The sequence below is a fragment of the Amborella trichopoda genome, chromosome 13 (assembly GCF_054954075.1).
Source record: "Amborella trichopoda isolate Santa Cruz 75 chromosome 13, AtrichopodaSantaCruz75HAP2 v2.0, whole genome shotgun sequence".
NCBI classification, from domain to species: domain Eukaryota; kingdom Viridiplantae; phylum Streptophyta; class Magnoliopsida; order Amborellales; family Amborellaceae; genus Amborella; species Amborella trichopoda.
Window position 1 is genome coordinate 40822925 of NC_142348.1, and position 16255 is coordinate 40839179.

Consider the following 16255-nt stretch of genomic DNA (forward strand, 5'->3'; position numbering starts at 1 on the left):
GCACCAAGTGTCATGATTAAATTCTAAACTCTGTTGAAATCCCACATGTCCAAATTGTGCAATAAAACAAGTATTGAAATAACATTTCAATTGTGAAGCAAGGCCATTACAAAAGAAAGTCAATAGCAAACAAAATAAATAATTTTTTGAGAGAGAGAGAGAGGAGGGTTTTAAATTCTGAAGGCTTGTAATCTCACCAAATATTGATAAACTTATTTTTAATGTTTTTGGCATGTCTCTAAAAACTTGCATATTTCATTTTAAGGTGTTGAGGATTCAAAGGCTGCAACGAGGAGATTTCGGTATTATTATCCGCCCCTTGGTTAAATAATGGACCCAATAAATTGGCATATTTTTCAAATTGAGGATATCGACGTCAAGATGTATGAATATAAGAAAAAAATAGATTTCATGTTTTAAAATAGTGCATCTCTTAAGCATTTTTAGACCGTCAAATTTCAAGATTTTCAAGTTTTTATAGATCTACTCAATCTATACTATTTTTTAAGCTTTACATTTTATAATTAAAAATAAAAATATATTTTAAGGCCATCACAAAGATTTCTAATATGAAACCACAATTTTTGATATTATTTGAGGGTGCGCTTTTTTTTTCGCTGTTTAAAGCATCGGCTCAATACAAACGGCACCCTTTTTTTATTTGGCCGGATAAGAGGAGGATTAAGATAAACAAAATGGGGAATTAAGAAAGCAACTTAAGCGACATGGGGTCAACCACTACCTCATGGGTTGGTGCGACCTTATCCGTACACATCCCCTACCCTAAATAAAAAACGAAGTAAAAGATGTAGTTTCCATAAGGCTTCGGCTTTATGGAAAATAAATAAATCTCCACCTCAAAATTTTGTCTAAAAAATAATTCGAGCATAAGAAATCCTTATAATGGCTCTAACGATTATTTCCACCACTTATTATAAAATTTGTAGTTAAAAAAATCTTGTAGTTATATGAACACTTGCAAATTGGTAGTTTAGATAATGTGATATAATAGACATTATTTTTGGGTTTTGAAATCTTAATTTCTTTTCACATCCATAATGATCAAGGTATAGAAGATCGATTTGAAGGTTTTTCAACATTGAAACTACAATTTTTTATGACTTTTGAGGTGCAGTTTTACTTTTTTGTAAAGGCCCAAGCCTTATTTTAACCTTTAAAAAAAGAAAAAAAGGTTGGGGGAGAAGTGCGGCATTTGATGAGTGTGTTTAGTATTTCAAATGAGATTCTATACAATTAGACCAAATACCTTTGGTATCAAGTGATCACAATTGATCTTGACCATTGGATGTAAAATTTGGTGCTTGAATTTATGCCATTGACCAAGCTCAAAGTTAATAAACAAAATTTCATTGAACTTTGCGACTGACCCAAACCATCAGATTTCACATATAAATAATTCTGAATTTATTGTACCACAAAAAAAATGGTCCCATTCCATACAGTCCCATCTCAATTAGTTACATGTGAGAATTCAAAACTTGTGGGCTGTACGAAGTTGACCTTAGACTAGATAATATGGCAATTGACTAGTATTATATATCATGACAATGTTTCCTATAGTACATGCCCAGTTGGGTTGGCAATAGTACATCCCCAGCGTTTTTGAATTTTGAGTATTGTTAATAGTAAACCCCCTGCTGGGTTGGCAATGAACCCGGACCCGACTCGAGTCTAGGTACGGGTCCAAAAATTTGGACCCAATGGGTTGGGTCCGGGTCAAAGTGTTATTAATTAAATAATATCTAATATATAATATTTAAATAATATTTAAATAAATATAATTATATATTTTAATTATAGAAAAATATACAATGAAACCATTTACTATTGATATAAGGTGATCATAATTAATATTGACTATTGGATGTGAAATTGTGTGGCTACTTTTATTTCATTGACTAAGCTCAAAGTTTAAAAGAAATATTCCCGAACTTTGTGAAACACCTAAGCTATCAGATTTCACATCGGATGGATATAAGTAATTTTGACATCCCTGTATTAAAGGTAAATTGTCTTTTATATGCAATCCTTTTAGTTATAATATTTAAATGATATATATATATATTAAATATAATATTTAAATATATAATCTTATTTTTGAGGTGGGTCAGATCGGGCTAAACCCGACCCCTTTAGCATATGATGGTTAGAAATAATCATGACACTCTTATACCAAAAATATGGTCTTCTTGCATGCTATTCCTAATCTAAATAATTAGAAGTAAAAAAAGGGAATGAGTAGATCCTAGCCATGGGCGGTTGTTCCATAGTACAGTGGCCTTTACCGACCGGAAGTTGAGTTTTATGCTCATAACAATTGAGTGATGTGGATCAAAATTAGGAATGAGATACAACGTTTTCTTTGCCAAAATATGTTAATACTCCTTTGGGAGTCTACTGTCGATTTACTTCCTCGGATAAAACCCCCATACGATTAAGTTTAGGACCCCAAATTTTGGTGATATAACCTCTTCAACCTATAGATTAACCACAATAATTATTTTTTTATTTTTTATTTTTCTAATTTCACCCTCTACAAACTTGAAAAAAATAACGTCTCAAGATTGAAAAGAGGCAGTCTAATTTTTATAGGGTGAGATCTAAGTGCTAGAAAACTCAAATTTCAATTTTTTCTTTTGAGATTAATCAATTTTATGTGGTTTCCAAATTTTCAAACAAAAAAAAAAAACCTCCCAAGTAAGTCTTTAGATCGAGGGAGTAAATGTGAACTAGTATACTGTCGTGTTTCCTTTATATATTTCCTGATGTAGTTTCGGGACTTTCAAGAGGAAATTCAAGCTGCCTAATAATATCCATGCCTTGTATCTATTAATGGGATATTTTTTTTGAGCTAATCCTTATGACCCAAAGATTTGTTATCTATATTCTATTGATTAATGGGACTCTTTTTGGATTATAATTTGGAGGTATAATAGTATAATCCATACCCAAATTTTTGTGTTTGTGATATCCTTTTTGTACATGACAAATTTGTTATTTTCTATGTTTGTTATATACATTTGACATTCTTGGTCTCTCTCTAACATGCTTGATGATCCAACAATTGGGTGCCTAAATCTCACAACTTGTACATCATAGAAAGTGGGGAGAGGGTTTTGGGATTTTAAAGTGTATATAATGCTATGTTGTAGAGATGGCCATTCATCCATGATTGTCATGGATAAATGGAGCATGGAAAGTGCCTCTTAATCTGATCAGGTGTTTCCCCCCATGTATGGTATTATATGGATTAGAGGGATGGCATTTCTTGAAGATGAGCAGGTTTCATTGCATCTTTTGTCATCTTCTTTATCATAGTTCCAAATCTCAAAGGTGACAGTAGGCAGGAGTTTGTGATCTCGAATAAAGGAACTCCCCGAGTGTACCAAAATGTGAAATAGCATTCATCTTTGAAATGGAGTATCTTCGGTCAAATACTTCCAAAAAAAGAAAAAGAAAGAAAGAAATAGAACATCTGCTCATTTTACAGGCCAAACTAGAATTCATTGCGGGTTTATTTCATTCACCCACCATTCAACTGGTTCTGAGCAATTAGAAATACAGAGCTGGAAAACCAATTAGCTCTCAGACTTGGAAAATCACAGCAGGGCATGAACCAACCTGTAACAATATAGGGCCTAGAAACATCCTGTAATTGAGTTAAAAAAGTGGTTCCATTTTAATTGAATTGTGAGTAACTGTCATTCTGAGCTGCAAAACACATTAAAATAATAAAAGTTTGAGATAGAGACCCATACATGGCAAACAACACCCTATTTATGCATTTTCTTTCAGATTGGTACATCATAAATGACAAAAAAAAAAAAAGAACAAAAAAAAGAGAAAATAAAAGAATGAACTTTTAGATTCATTTGTGTCTAACAAATTATGAAGCTTAATGTTTGTATCATTAATAAGATAACCATTTGCTAATACTAGAGACAAAAGGAGGAGAAATGAAACTAAATCCTAACAGCACGCTTCTTATCTTCTTTCTAACTATACTCAATTAGGGGTGTTGAATGAATCCATAGAGGTAGATATCTATCAAAAAGGCACAATCGCTACAAGTGAAATCCCATCATTCCATCTCATTGAATTTTTTTTTAAAAAACAACAGAAAAAAATGAAAAATCAACCCATTTCGATTGTGAATAGAAAAGTAAACAGCAATGAATTCTTCCCATTGAGGTTTACACAGCTAAAATTGCGAGTTTCTCATCCTCGTTTTTGTACATGGTCAAATCTAGATCACAAAGGGCTTTTTTTTTTTAATATTAATTAGTATTTCACCTTTTTTTAACATGAAAGTGTATTTAAAGAAAGAAAGAAAAAAATCAGATCATTGCACAAAAAAAAACAAAGGGAATTAAAGGCCTCAAACAAGTAATTGAATTTCCAGTACATTTTATCACAAAGGTTTTATGAGTATAAAGAGAGAGAGAGTTGGAAACCACAAATAAGTCACTGGTTAATCACTCATTTATAGGTGTAGGGTTTTTTTAGCTCAAAAACCCCAAAACCGAAATGAGAGATTTGAAAAGTTAAGATTTTTTTTTCTTTTATTTTCTTCTTCTTTCTTTTTAGCTCAACAACCCAAATCATTTGTAGGTTAGTTAGGATAAAAAAATCAAAAACTCATATCATATATTTGAATGTTTGGGGGATCTTTTATTGGTTGAGACAGAGCAAGCTCATGAATCAAGGAGGCTCTCCTTTCTTGAAACCAAAGGCATGTAATCAGGCCAACCTCATCTTGTAAATATTATAGTTAAAGAGAGCAGGTATTAAACAAAAATATTTCTCTTGAAGGACCTAATCATAGAGAGACCTCTGTAAATTGAGAGACAGAGAGAAAGAGGGAATTTCAAGAGCCAAAAAACCAGAGAGCTTTACATGACGCCACAAATTTACAAGACTAGAAGTATGCAAGAGAGCAGCGGGTGCATAAGAGAGAAAAATGTGTGCGTGAGAGATATAGAGAGAGAGGCTCGCTAAGGGAGAGAGTAGCGGTGCATAAGAGAGAAAGATGTGTTTGCTTCCGGGTCTTTTTTTGGTTTGGTGAGAAAATAAAGTAATTCGAAGCTTCGGTCGATTCAGAAGAATTTAGAATTTTTTAAAATTTAATATAAATAAATTTAATATTTATAAATAGAAGTATATAAGAATAATGAAAAATTTAAATTAAAATTTTCAAAAAAAAACTTTTATATAATATTCCTTTGTATGGGCCGAAGAGGTTGAAGCTTCATGGGCCGAAGAGGTTGAAGCTTCGGCCGAATCTGCCCGAAGCAGACTTGAATCTGGGCACAACTTCATTGCAGGCCCGTAGCTCTCCTCATCTATGGTCCTGTCTCTCTCAAGTGGAAGTTACAGCAGCAGAGGATGAGAGAAAACCCAACAAAGAAAACCCAACAGAATTCCATATGGAAACTATGCAAAATGTAAGTTTTTTTGCTATATTTCTACAATTTATTTTCCATAAGAAAGAAATAATTACAAGAATCTACCATAAAAATCAATAAAACCATAGAATTTGACTAAGCCTTAGAGATAAGTTGAGGTGATGGAAATTGATTTTAAAGCCATGACAGATATTTCTGTTGCCGAAAGAGCTTTCCGAATGAGGATTTGAGGTGAGGTTTTATTTTGTTTGCATAAAGCCTAGGTCTTATAGAAACATCATCCTTTTAATCATAGGTGAAGTAAAGTGTAGGTAATGAGAAAAAAGAAAAAGGCCTGTGTATTTCAAATAACGAGAGCAAATGTTAGTAAAATGAAACAGACCCTGATTAACACCTAAAATCATACAAACTTTAACAAAAAATAAACAAACTTTAAGCGAAATCAAAATCTAAATCATGTGATTTCGCCCAAGGACTAGGATTTGAATACGAGAATAAGAATAAAAAAACCCAGAAAATCATACTAAAAACCAGGAAAACCAGAGTTTTTACAAAGATGAAACACCCAAAAAGGAAAAAATCAACCTTATTTACCCAAAAAAAAAAGTTTTTCCACCCTCCGGCCTCCCCCCGCCCGCCCCCCCAAAAAAAAAGAAAAAAGAATTAAAACCTTGTTAAAACATATATTTCTTGATGCTACGGTAGCTTGCTCTTTCTTGCTACCACAAGAAGCCATGAAATCCTCGTCCCCAAAGCCTAACTCCATGGCCATAATTCTAGCGTTTCTCCAAAGAAAAATAAAATGAAATCAAAACCTCAAAAAATATGGAGCTACAATCGTGCATTCTGGTTTATAGCCTTACAAGCCTCTGCAATCAGTTTCTTAAGTCACTGAAATTAATTTGATATTTTGCCCAAAAATGTATTGAGTTCAGGTTCAGACCTCCCTTACCAGGCATTCAGATGATTATTATATGGATATGGATGGAGTTTATATGAGTTAGCCGACTCAAACTATACATATGCGGCCCCGTCTTAGACCATTTTTAATCTAAAATTTAAAATTTTAGGGATTCATGATCTAGGTTAAAATGATCATGATCATAAATAATAAAAAAATTAATATTTAAAATGTGATTTTTTGAAAAAAATTCTAAACCTTGCAGACCTTGTAAGTTTTTACAACGTGAGACAGCGGGCTCTTGCACCCGCTGGACTTTTCCTCATTATATGTAAACAGCTTTAAAGTGAAGGAGCAGATGGCATATGGAGCATTATTTGCTTAGAGGACCTCTCTGGAAGTTACAAGAATTGAGATGTAACTTAGTGTCAATCTAACCTTGGAGATATTGTGGCCCCTTTGTACTAGATTGTACATGTGGTCTAGCCCAAACAACATGGTGCACTTTTAGGACATGAAGGCATGGTTTGATCTCATATTTCGTCAACCGGTTCCTTTTCAATTGTAATTGTTTATGCTACCGTTTGATCCATTATCATTTGCTTATGTAATTGATCTAGATTGTTTTAATTTGAATTGTACTTTGCTATTATACCGTGGAATGGTGGTGATGGTAGTGACTGTATTATGGTAATGCAGCGGTGGCGGCGTTGGTGATGGGGATGGGGTATGGACAAGTGGTGATGGTGACACCGGTGTGATGGTAGGGGAAGTGGTGGCGGTGGTTCAACGGTGGTCGTGGTGATGACACAAGCACAGGTTGCTAGGGTGGTGTGGTGGAGTGTGTAGTGATGCATTGCAATAGTAGTAGTGGGCTGGTAGCAATGGTAATATTGAAGAGAGTAAGAGAGGAAGCACTCATTTGGACTTTGATAAATAAATCCAATTAATTTATGGTCTCATTGTGGGTATGATTTTTAATAGAGCAGCAGATCAAGATTCGTGCAGTCGACTTCAATTAGTTAGAAAAATATTTTGATGATAATTACCACAATGATTAATTTATATCAAAATGTAACTCGGGGATTGGTTATAATTGAGAATCATTTCAAATTTTGAGAATTGGAGGTCAAATTACAAGAGGTAGAATTTTAAATTAGATCAAATCACAATTTAGTTTGATGCTAATAATTTTTAAATCATCTTGATCAATGTAAAAAAAAGATAAAAAATTTATGCATATACCCCTATATTCTCTGCTATTGCAAAAATTCTCCCAAATGTTGTTTTTTTACATATGTATCTCTTTTCTGCATTTTTTTTCAATTTGTTACCACTTCGGATCATCAAAATTCAAAGTCACAAAGTGATTTTATGACGTCATATCTTGAAGATTCGAAGTTAGCCCCCAACCCCCATATATTCCCTTTTGACTCAATTTTTTTTTGTTCCCCTTCTATTTTGCTAAGATCTGAAGTTACTTACAACTTTGGATCTTAAAGATTCAAAGTTATATATATGAGGCATGGTTTCGAATCTTCCAATTTTGAAATCACAGGTAACTTCTGATCTGCGGCAAAATGGGGCATGATTTGAAGTTATTAAATGGTTTAGTCACTATGCATGTTGAAGATCTAAAGCGATGACAATTTGAGAATAAAAAAGAAAGTGATAATATATACTATGAGATCGTTTATCTTTGTTACAAAGAGCATGTAATTACTCCAGCCATTAGATGTAAAATTGGATGACTTGGTGTGTGTCACAAAGTTTGATAAATAATTTTTTAATTTTAGTCTAGTAAATGACATACTCACAATTACCTAGTTTGAAATCTTACGGATATCAATGATTGCGACCCCTTGTATGAAGAGTAAATAGTCTATTTGTATACTTTTCTAAAGAAAATGATGAAAAAAAGAAGCACACATAAAAAAAGAAAAAAATACACAATGAGACAATTTATTTTTGGTATAAGGTGATCATAATTAATCTTGACTATTGGATGTGAAATTATATGGTTGCATTCATTCTATTGACGAAACTCAAATTTCAAAAGAACTTTTTTCGAACTTTGTGGCACCCCCGCGCTATTAGATTTCACATTGGATGTTTGTAAGGAATTGTGACCTCCTTGTATAAAATGTAAATGGTTTCATAATATACAATCGTTAAAAAAAAATAGAGGGATATTTTAAAATAATAATAAGTAACAAGATATTGGCATAAATCTCTTAAAAAGGAAAATTAATTTCTAGCTCAAAATTCCCAAAATTTAGCAATCGGAATAACAGGAGGGGAGCATTTATAGACCCCCAATTAATTGCAGAGTGAGATACAGATGAGTCCAAGTTTTTTTCTCCAAAGCACCCCTTACAAAGTGTTTGAACCTTGGGATTATACAGTATAGTCCTGTAGGAGGATCACCTGTCGTTGGAGATAGAACGATGAGAAAAAGAGTTTATTATTGCAGCGAGCGATAGAGCGAGAAAATCTCGTATATCACAAGGAACTAGAAAGATGCACAGAGAAACACCATCAAACCGACATTAGATACAGACGAGGACCAAGAGCCAGTCGAGATCGTCATAGTACTTCCCTTTTATCACTCTGAGTCGGATTCGTAACTGCGATTTGCAGGTGAATTTCTCTCTCAACACATTCTCTCTCTATTATTTTCTTCTCACTATCTTTTCAAATTTTAATTCAATTACCTAGTTTATGTGATGAGGAACTGCTAACCCTAGATCCCCAATTGCCGGTCTCTTCTCTCTCTCAAGGTTGAATTTCTTGTTGATTTTGTTAATTTGATTCCTGAAATGGGCGAATGTATTTACGTTCCTTCTAAGCAACTGTTGCTGTAAATCCCGTGTCTCTTTATTAATTTATTGGTTCTCTTTGTTGGTTTGATGATGATTGTGATTCTTTTTGAGTTTTGTATCAAAAGCCTTTGGTCGTTTGGTTCGATCAGGGAACTGGTCATTTTCTTGAGAGATAATTGAAAGATTTATTCTGCACTGGGAAAAGGAGGAATATGATGTGTTTGTTGCTTGATGGGTGACACTATGTTGACTTGTTTTTTTCTTTTCTGTTGCATTGTTTTGAATTACAGACCTCAGATGCAGAATTTCTTAGTGCACAGTTCTTGTGAATTTGAAATTGGATATTTCAAGACCTGGGCGAACAAGGAGCCCTCCTGGTATTAATTGAAATTGCATGAAGATTTGTTGCTACAAATTTCAATTAACTTCAATAATTGTGGCTTGAATGGTCAGGTTTGATTGAATTGGGGCTGGTTCGTTAGATTTGTTGATGAAGGACAAGGGAACTAGGTGTGATACTAAGAGCCTCTTGTTGTGATTATTTATTAATTGTAATACTCGAATATATATTGATATCATTGCAGTAATACATTTGTTCTATTTGGAAAATAGTCGTGATGTATCTAGAAATATGATAATACACTTGTTTCGTTGCAGGTTACGACTAGAGGGAGTTGAGGACACTTGACATTTGAGTTGACTGACCAGGTATGTCTTGAATGATTTGGTCCGAGTAGAGTTTTCTAATTCATCTGATAATCCTAATCATGCAAAGACTCATAAAAAACTAATGAAAAAAATGTTCATTTAAATACTTACATTCATGGGTAATGTATTTGGTATTGAAAGTATTACTGCTTGGTACTTGGGGAAAAGCTAGGAAATTGTTCTTTTCTTTTGAAGTAGGTTATCTGAGAGTTGTACCGTGAACATTTTGTTGCCGCCCCCGGACTTAGGGAGATAGTCTTAGTATCATGCCATTTGTTTTACTCTTATGATGGAAAGCAAACTCTACACGATGAGGGTTATATATGCTGTCTATCCTCAATGAAGGATGGTGCATATGATTGATTCGGGCATGTCTTGGTACACGATAAATGTAGTGTGTGTATTGTATTTTGCCATCATTATGTAATGTGTCATTGAAAATTGTCAAGATTTAAGTATGCTTATCTTTGGAGTTTGAGGCCCCTTTTTGGTTCCTTTAGGATAAGAGACACGCTTTTTTATGTTAGTTGGTGTGAAGTTTCTCTACTTATTATGTTTTGTCAAATGGACCTCTTGTTGGGTATGCTGGGGAGTTTAATGTTCATGAGGGAGTTACGGATAGGATATGATTCCTAGGGACTTACGGATGGGATATGATTCTTAGATGGATTGTTTTTGAATACTCATAAATTTGAATACTCATGAATTTTTGTCTTATGCATATGAAAATAAAAAATGGAGCACACTAAATGAAAGTTGACAATTAAGTGAAAGAGTCATCATCATCATCATCATCCGAGCTTTAACCCAACCATTTGGGGTAGGCTACATAAATGTTGTTCGGCCATTTTGCTCTATCAAAGGCCATACCCTCAGTCATACCAGAAATCACTATATCTCTTACTACTTCCATCCATGTCATTTTGGGCCTCCTCTTACCCTTTTAGAGGTTTCCACTTTACCGTAATCGTCCCTCCCAACCGGTGCTATGTTAGGTCTACACGGGCTATAACCAAACCACCAAAGTCTACTTTTCCTCATCATATCGCCTATTGGAGCAACCCTTAAGTTCCCTCGTATGTTTTCATTCCAAATTCTACCCTTATCTTGCCACTCATTCATCTCAATATCCTCATCTCAGCTACATTCATTCCATGGATATGTTATTTACTAACTGCCCTACATTCCGTTCTATGAAGCATGGCTGGTCTTACAGATGTCCTATAAAACTTCCCTGTTGGTTTCATTGCTTTGTGACGATCACATAAACTCTAGATGCACATCTCCACTTCGCCCACCCAGCTCTAATTCTATGTGTGACATTTCCTCAATCTATCCATTATCCTAGGTTAAGATATAAAAAATAATATCTTTTTGGTATTTCTTGGTCATTAATCTTCATTGCTTCCTCGTTTCTACTCCTATTATTACTAAACTTGCATTCTATGTATTTTGTCTTAGTCCGGCTAATTTTATAACCTTTAGATTCTAGAGCATCCCTCCAAAGTTCTAACTTTGCATTGACACTGTCTCTAGTCTCATCAATCAAAACTATATCATCCGTGAACAACATGCATCACGGTACCTCATCCTGTAGGTGCCTAGTTGATTTGTCCATAACCAAAACAAAGAGATATGGACTCAATGCTGACCCCTTATATAGACCTACTATCACTGAAAAATCACTTGTTTCTCCTCTAGTTGTCCTCACACTAGTTAGCACTCCCTCGTGAATAACTGACCCGCACTACGTCAATATATCCTCTGGAGACTCCTTTCTTTTTTAACACCCACCAAATTAACTCTCTAAGTACCCTATCATATGCTTTCTCTAAACCAATAAATAGCACGTGGAGTTCTCTTCCTTTGCCCTGGACTTCTCAATCAGTTACCTATGTAGGAAAGCAGCCTCTGTTGACCTCCCTAGAATAAAGCCGAACTGATTTTCTGATACACTGGTTTCATGTCGTAGTCATTGCTCAAGCACTATCTCCCACAACTTAATAGTTTGATTTATAAGTTTGATCTCTCGGTTGTTCATACAGTTTTGTATGTCTCATTTGTTCTTGTAAATAGGTACTACAATACTTCTTCTCCATTCGTCTTGTATTTTCTTTGTTCTCAACATCTTGTTGAGCAGCTGATCTTGCACTTCCAAATCTCTATTAGGATACCATTTGATCCTAAAGCCTTTTCTACCTTCATTTTTCCCAAAGCGTCTTTCACTTCAGATATCCTAATCTTGCGAATGTATTTATGACCTCCAACCTCATTTTGGTTAAGGTTTCTCTTCACATTGTGCTTCCAAAGTGTTCATTATTTAACAATTTTTGAAAATAAAATTTCCTCCTTTTGTTGACCTCATCATCTTTCACCTACACCTTTTGATCCTCACGTGTAATGCATTTAATATGATCTAGATCCTTACACTTCTTTTTTTTTTGCTTGTTTGAAGACATCGTTTTCATCTTTCTATTGTCCACAATTTATTATATAGATCAACATATCCCTTAAGTTTAGCCTTACTTACTATTATTTTAGTGTTTTTCTTAGTATTTTTATATTCTTCTAAGCTTTTGGTCATTGCTGTTAAATTTCCAAACTTTATAACATGATCATTTTTTGCTAATAGCCTTTTGAACCTCATCACTCCATGACTAAGCTTCCTTATCTGAGTTTCTTTTCCGTCTAGGTTATCTGATTTTTTTCTTCTTTTTCCACTTTCTTAATATAATCAAGCCACATTATTCCACATAACGTTAACTTCATACTTAAAATTTCATTTTCTTTCTTTTACCTCTTTATTATTAAATAAGTCTATTTTCTCCCTTTTTAAATTTCACCACCTAGTTTGTTGGACACCTATTAGTTGCGCTCCTCTTCCATCTCTTTATGCAAACATCCATCACCATGAGCCTATGTTGCATGGTCAAACTCTCTCTTGGGATGACTTTACAGTCTTTACATGATGGTCGATCTGCCTTATTAACTATGAAAGAAATCTTTCTGGCTTGTATATGATCCACTTCTATAACTTATTGAATGTTCATCTTGCTTGTTAAAGAAGGCCTTTGCTATTGTTAGGTTGTAAGCCATAACAAAATCCAGAATAGCATCACCCATCTCATTTCTTCCCCTAAAACCATATCCTCCATGTACCCAATTATATCTTTTACTATCTATTCCTACATGATTATTTTAGTTCCTTCCTAAAAAGGTTGTTTCTCCTTTTGGGATTTCCTGGACTATTCCATCCATGTTCTCCAGAATGATCTCTTAATTCTATCATTTAGTCCTACATGTGGCATATACACACTAATTACATTAATTATTTCCTCTCCAAACACAAATTTAAGTAATAGGATTCTATCACCTACTTCTCTTGACATCAACTACTTTAATCCTTCAAATCTTTATCTGTTATTATTCCTATGCCATTTCTATTATTATCCTTTCCTATATAGCAAAGTTTATATCCATCGATTTCCTTAGTTTTTGTCCTTTTCGTAATTTCTTGTAGGCATTTATGCTATGTCTCTTTTACCTCATTGTATCCACTAACTTCATACTTTTATCTATTAGAGTTCCGACATTCCATGTGGCTAGATGAATCCAATTGAGTGAAAGATTAATAAAAAAAGGAGTGATTGCTTAATGACTCCAAGAAAAAATAATGACATTTGTTATGTTTAGGAAGCTCTTATCATTGGGATGTTCAGCACTTAGTAATGGATCACATTGAACCTCTTAAGTGCAAGTGGCACTAGTAGCAGGGAAACTTCTATGGGGGCATTGTTACTGCTCGCTGCATTGCGTCCCATTAAATACCTGAAATTAAACGTGCTTGCACATGAATAATACTAGGATATGTATGCTCATATGCCGGTATTGGATCGTATGGAGTCTGAAGTTAAGCATGCTTGCACAAGAATGATACTAGGATCATGAACTTCCTGATGTATGTTTTAGTTTTACCCATTAATAGAAGAAGTAGCTCCTATTATGTGCTGCATGGATTGGTCTGCTTTCTCCCAGTTACGTGCTGTGTCTTTTTATGCCGTGTAGTTATGACATGAAATGTTGTTATTATGTTGCCAGAAATTCAGAAGGAAAAAATTCATATTAGTAGGTGTTATTGGCGAAATTCGCATCTTTGATGTTGATGACATCTATGAGATGATTAGTGTTAGCAACATTGTTCAAGAACGCGGTGGCCCAGATGCATGGGCAGCCTGCACATAAAGGAGGGGCTCCAGGCCATTGAAGATGATATTGGGGATTTGTTGGTTACTAAATGCCCCTGATGAGTGTATAAAACATGTACTTTTATTAAAAAATTTGTTCACAGTTTCATGTGTGTCATTTTCTTATGCATTTCAAACTTAGTACAGAACGTTGAAACTTGAAATTGAATGACAGATTTATAACTGAGTGAAAATTGCCTAAAATTCATCTATTATGCAACAATAGAAAGTCTCAATAACCATTACATGTCAATATACTATTACACATCCCAACTCACAACTCAAAGGCCATAAAATAGCAAGTTCTAGAACAAGACAACAAATATGATAAAACTCAAATTTAAGGTTGAGTTTCATCAGCACTAGCAAAAGCAGATCCATATATGCGACCCACATAGCTGCATCTTATTCCGATGATGATTTCAAGACATCATCATCAGTCTTCTCCTCTGCCCTTCTCGGTTTCATATTCTCTTCCCCTCCCTCCTTCCAGGTTTCATATTCCTCTTCCTCCCTAGTCTCCTTCAAGTCTGCATCTTCCTCTTGCTTATTTCTTACTCTCGTCAGCCTTCCCCTTTCCCGATTCCTTTGAGATTGAGATCTAATAGCCGGACAGGGCTTGATTCGGTTCTAGCTGCTTCATGAACTGGGCTCCATGTCAAACTTTTCCTTGTGAATACTCGTTCATCCCCAACATCCTCCTAGACCTTGACTAACTGGTCACTTGCTTCATCCATATCTTTCACAACGATGGGGTCGATTTCATTTCTCTCCAAATGGAGCTCCTTCATCGTCGGATTATATTGAATGAAAATAAGGTTGTTCGCTCACTTTTGCTTGAGCTAGTTTCTCTTCTTTGTATGTATATGTTGCATAATGCATGACTGTTATAACTGAAAAAAAAATATAATGCAAGTTAGGGTAGTAGGAGGCGGGGCAAATGATGAAATGGCAATCGTGTTGCCTAAGAATTTATCATCTCGAATGTGCGAAAGTTGTGCTTGCAATCAGACGATGTACAAGTCAAGTTCAAGATCCATTGAGCCATCTTTTGCAAGTGATCGACGCTTTGTCTATGATTGTCCCATCATGAAGCTACAATACATTTGAAATAAATAGTCTATGTCTATGAGTATATTTATGATGCAGCCAAGAATAGTGCTCTTGAGTATCTAGATAAGAGAGACACGCTTAAAGTTTATAAGAGGAACCGCATTAAAATAGTCATTGAATCTGTCCTTTTATGTCTTCTATTTATTTCTTGAGTCATTTTATTTACTTAGGGGTACAAGTAGTAATTTCTATAGTCTTTTATGTCTTTTTATTCACTTAAAGTCTTTTATAATAAATGGCCATGATTAGGTTAGATAGATGGCTAGGATTAAGTCTTGTTTAGGGTTTTCTTATATAGGGGATATATCAAGCATAATGAAACCTCTTGTTATGAACTTTATTCAAAACCCTAAAGGTGCCAATGCTTCTTTTTGATTCTCTAATTTTGGATCTTTCCAATCTTCTTCTTTGTAAACCCTAGCTCCAAGCTACTAGGTATGTGCTAGGTTGGTATTAGAGTCCAACGATCTTGTATTAAAGGTACTTAGCACTGTACATATGGTACTGTAGCATCAATTTTTGTGCCATAGATCAACACAGATAGGAAGAGGAGGAAAAACAACAATGACTGTAGAAGCCTTTAATGTTAGTTCGTGAGAAGGGAGTGCAAATCTGAGGAGATTGGTTGAAACCTTAGCTCTGTGTTTGGCACATATGGAAGCCCTGTTTCAGGAGGATGAGATTGAGGCAGATGAGAAATCCATCTTAGATGATCAAGCTCCAAGGAGAGAGGTAGCTGATTGTACGGATATGGATAGTAGGGGTGGGAAACCAGTATCAAGGTTGAGATCCCAAAGTCTAATGGAAGTCTATATGAAGACAAGCATGAAGGAGCTTTGTTCTCCTCAAATGATTCTCAAGGTCAACACATTGTGGACATTGACTCACTGCCAATCTTTGACAATTACGTAGATGAATATTTGGGTGTTGACAAGGAAGTAGGTATAGGTGATTATAGCTTTAATGGTGATCCATTCCGTAAAGATGATCAAGGAGAAGATCCTACCATTGGAGAGGATATTTTAGATGCTCCTATTCTTG

The 16255-nt window shown here is 34.7% G+C and overlaps 1 protein-coding gene across 7 annotated transcripts in view; it reads left to right on the forward strand.

Moving 5' to 3' along the window:
* The first annotated feature begins 8826 nt into the window (after positions 1 to 8826).
* LOC18442420 (protein RMD5 homolog) overlaps positions 8827 to 16255 on the forward strand; it is a 46025-nt gene continuing 38596 nt past the window's right edge. For 4 of the 7 annotated variants that reach the window (XM_020672499.2, XM_020672503.2, XM_088854941.1 and 1 more), the window contains exons 1-4: positions 8827 to 8967; positions 9440 to 9526; positions 9603 to 9659; positions 9807 to 9857. The gene's annotated coding sequence lies outside the window, so the exon portion shown is untranslated. The remainder of the gene's footprint in view (positions 8968 to 9439; positions 9527 to 9602; positions 9660 to 9806; positions 9858 to 16255) is intronic. The other 3 variants (XM_020672501.2, XM_088854944.1, XM_088854943.1) reach the window with 1 other exon arrangement.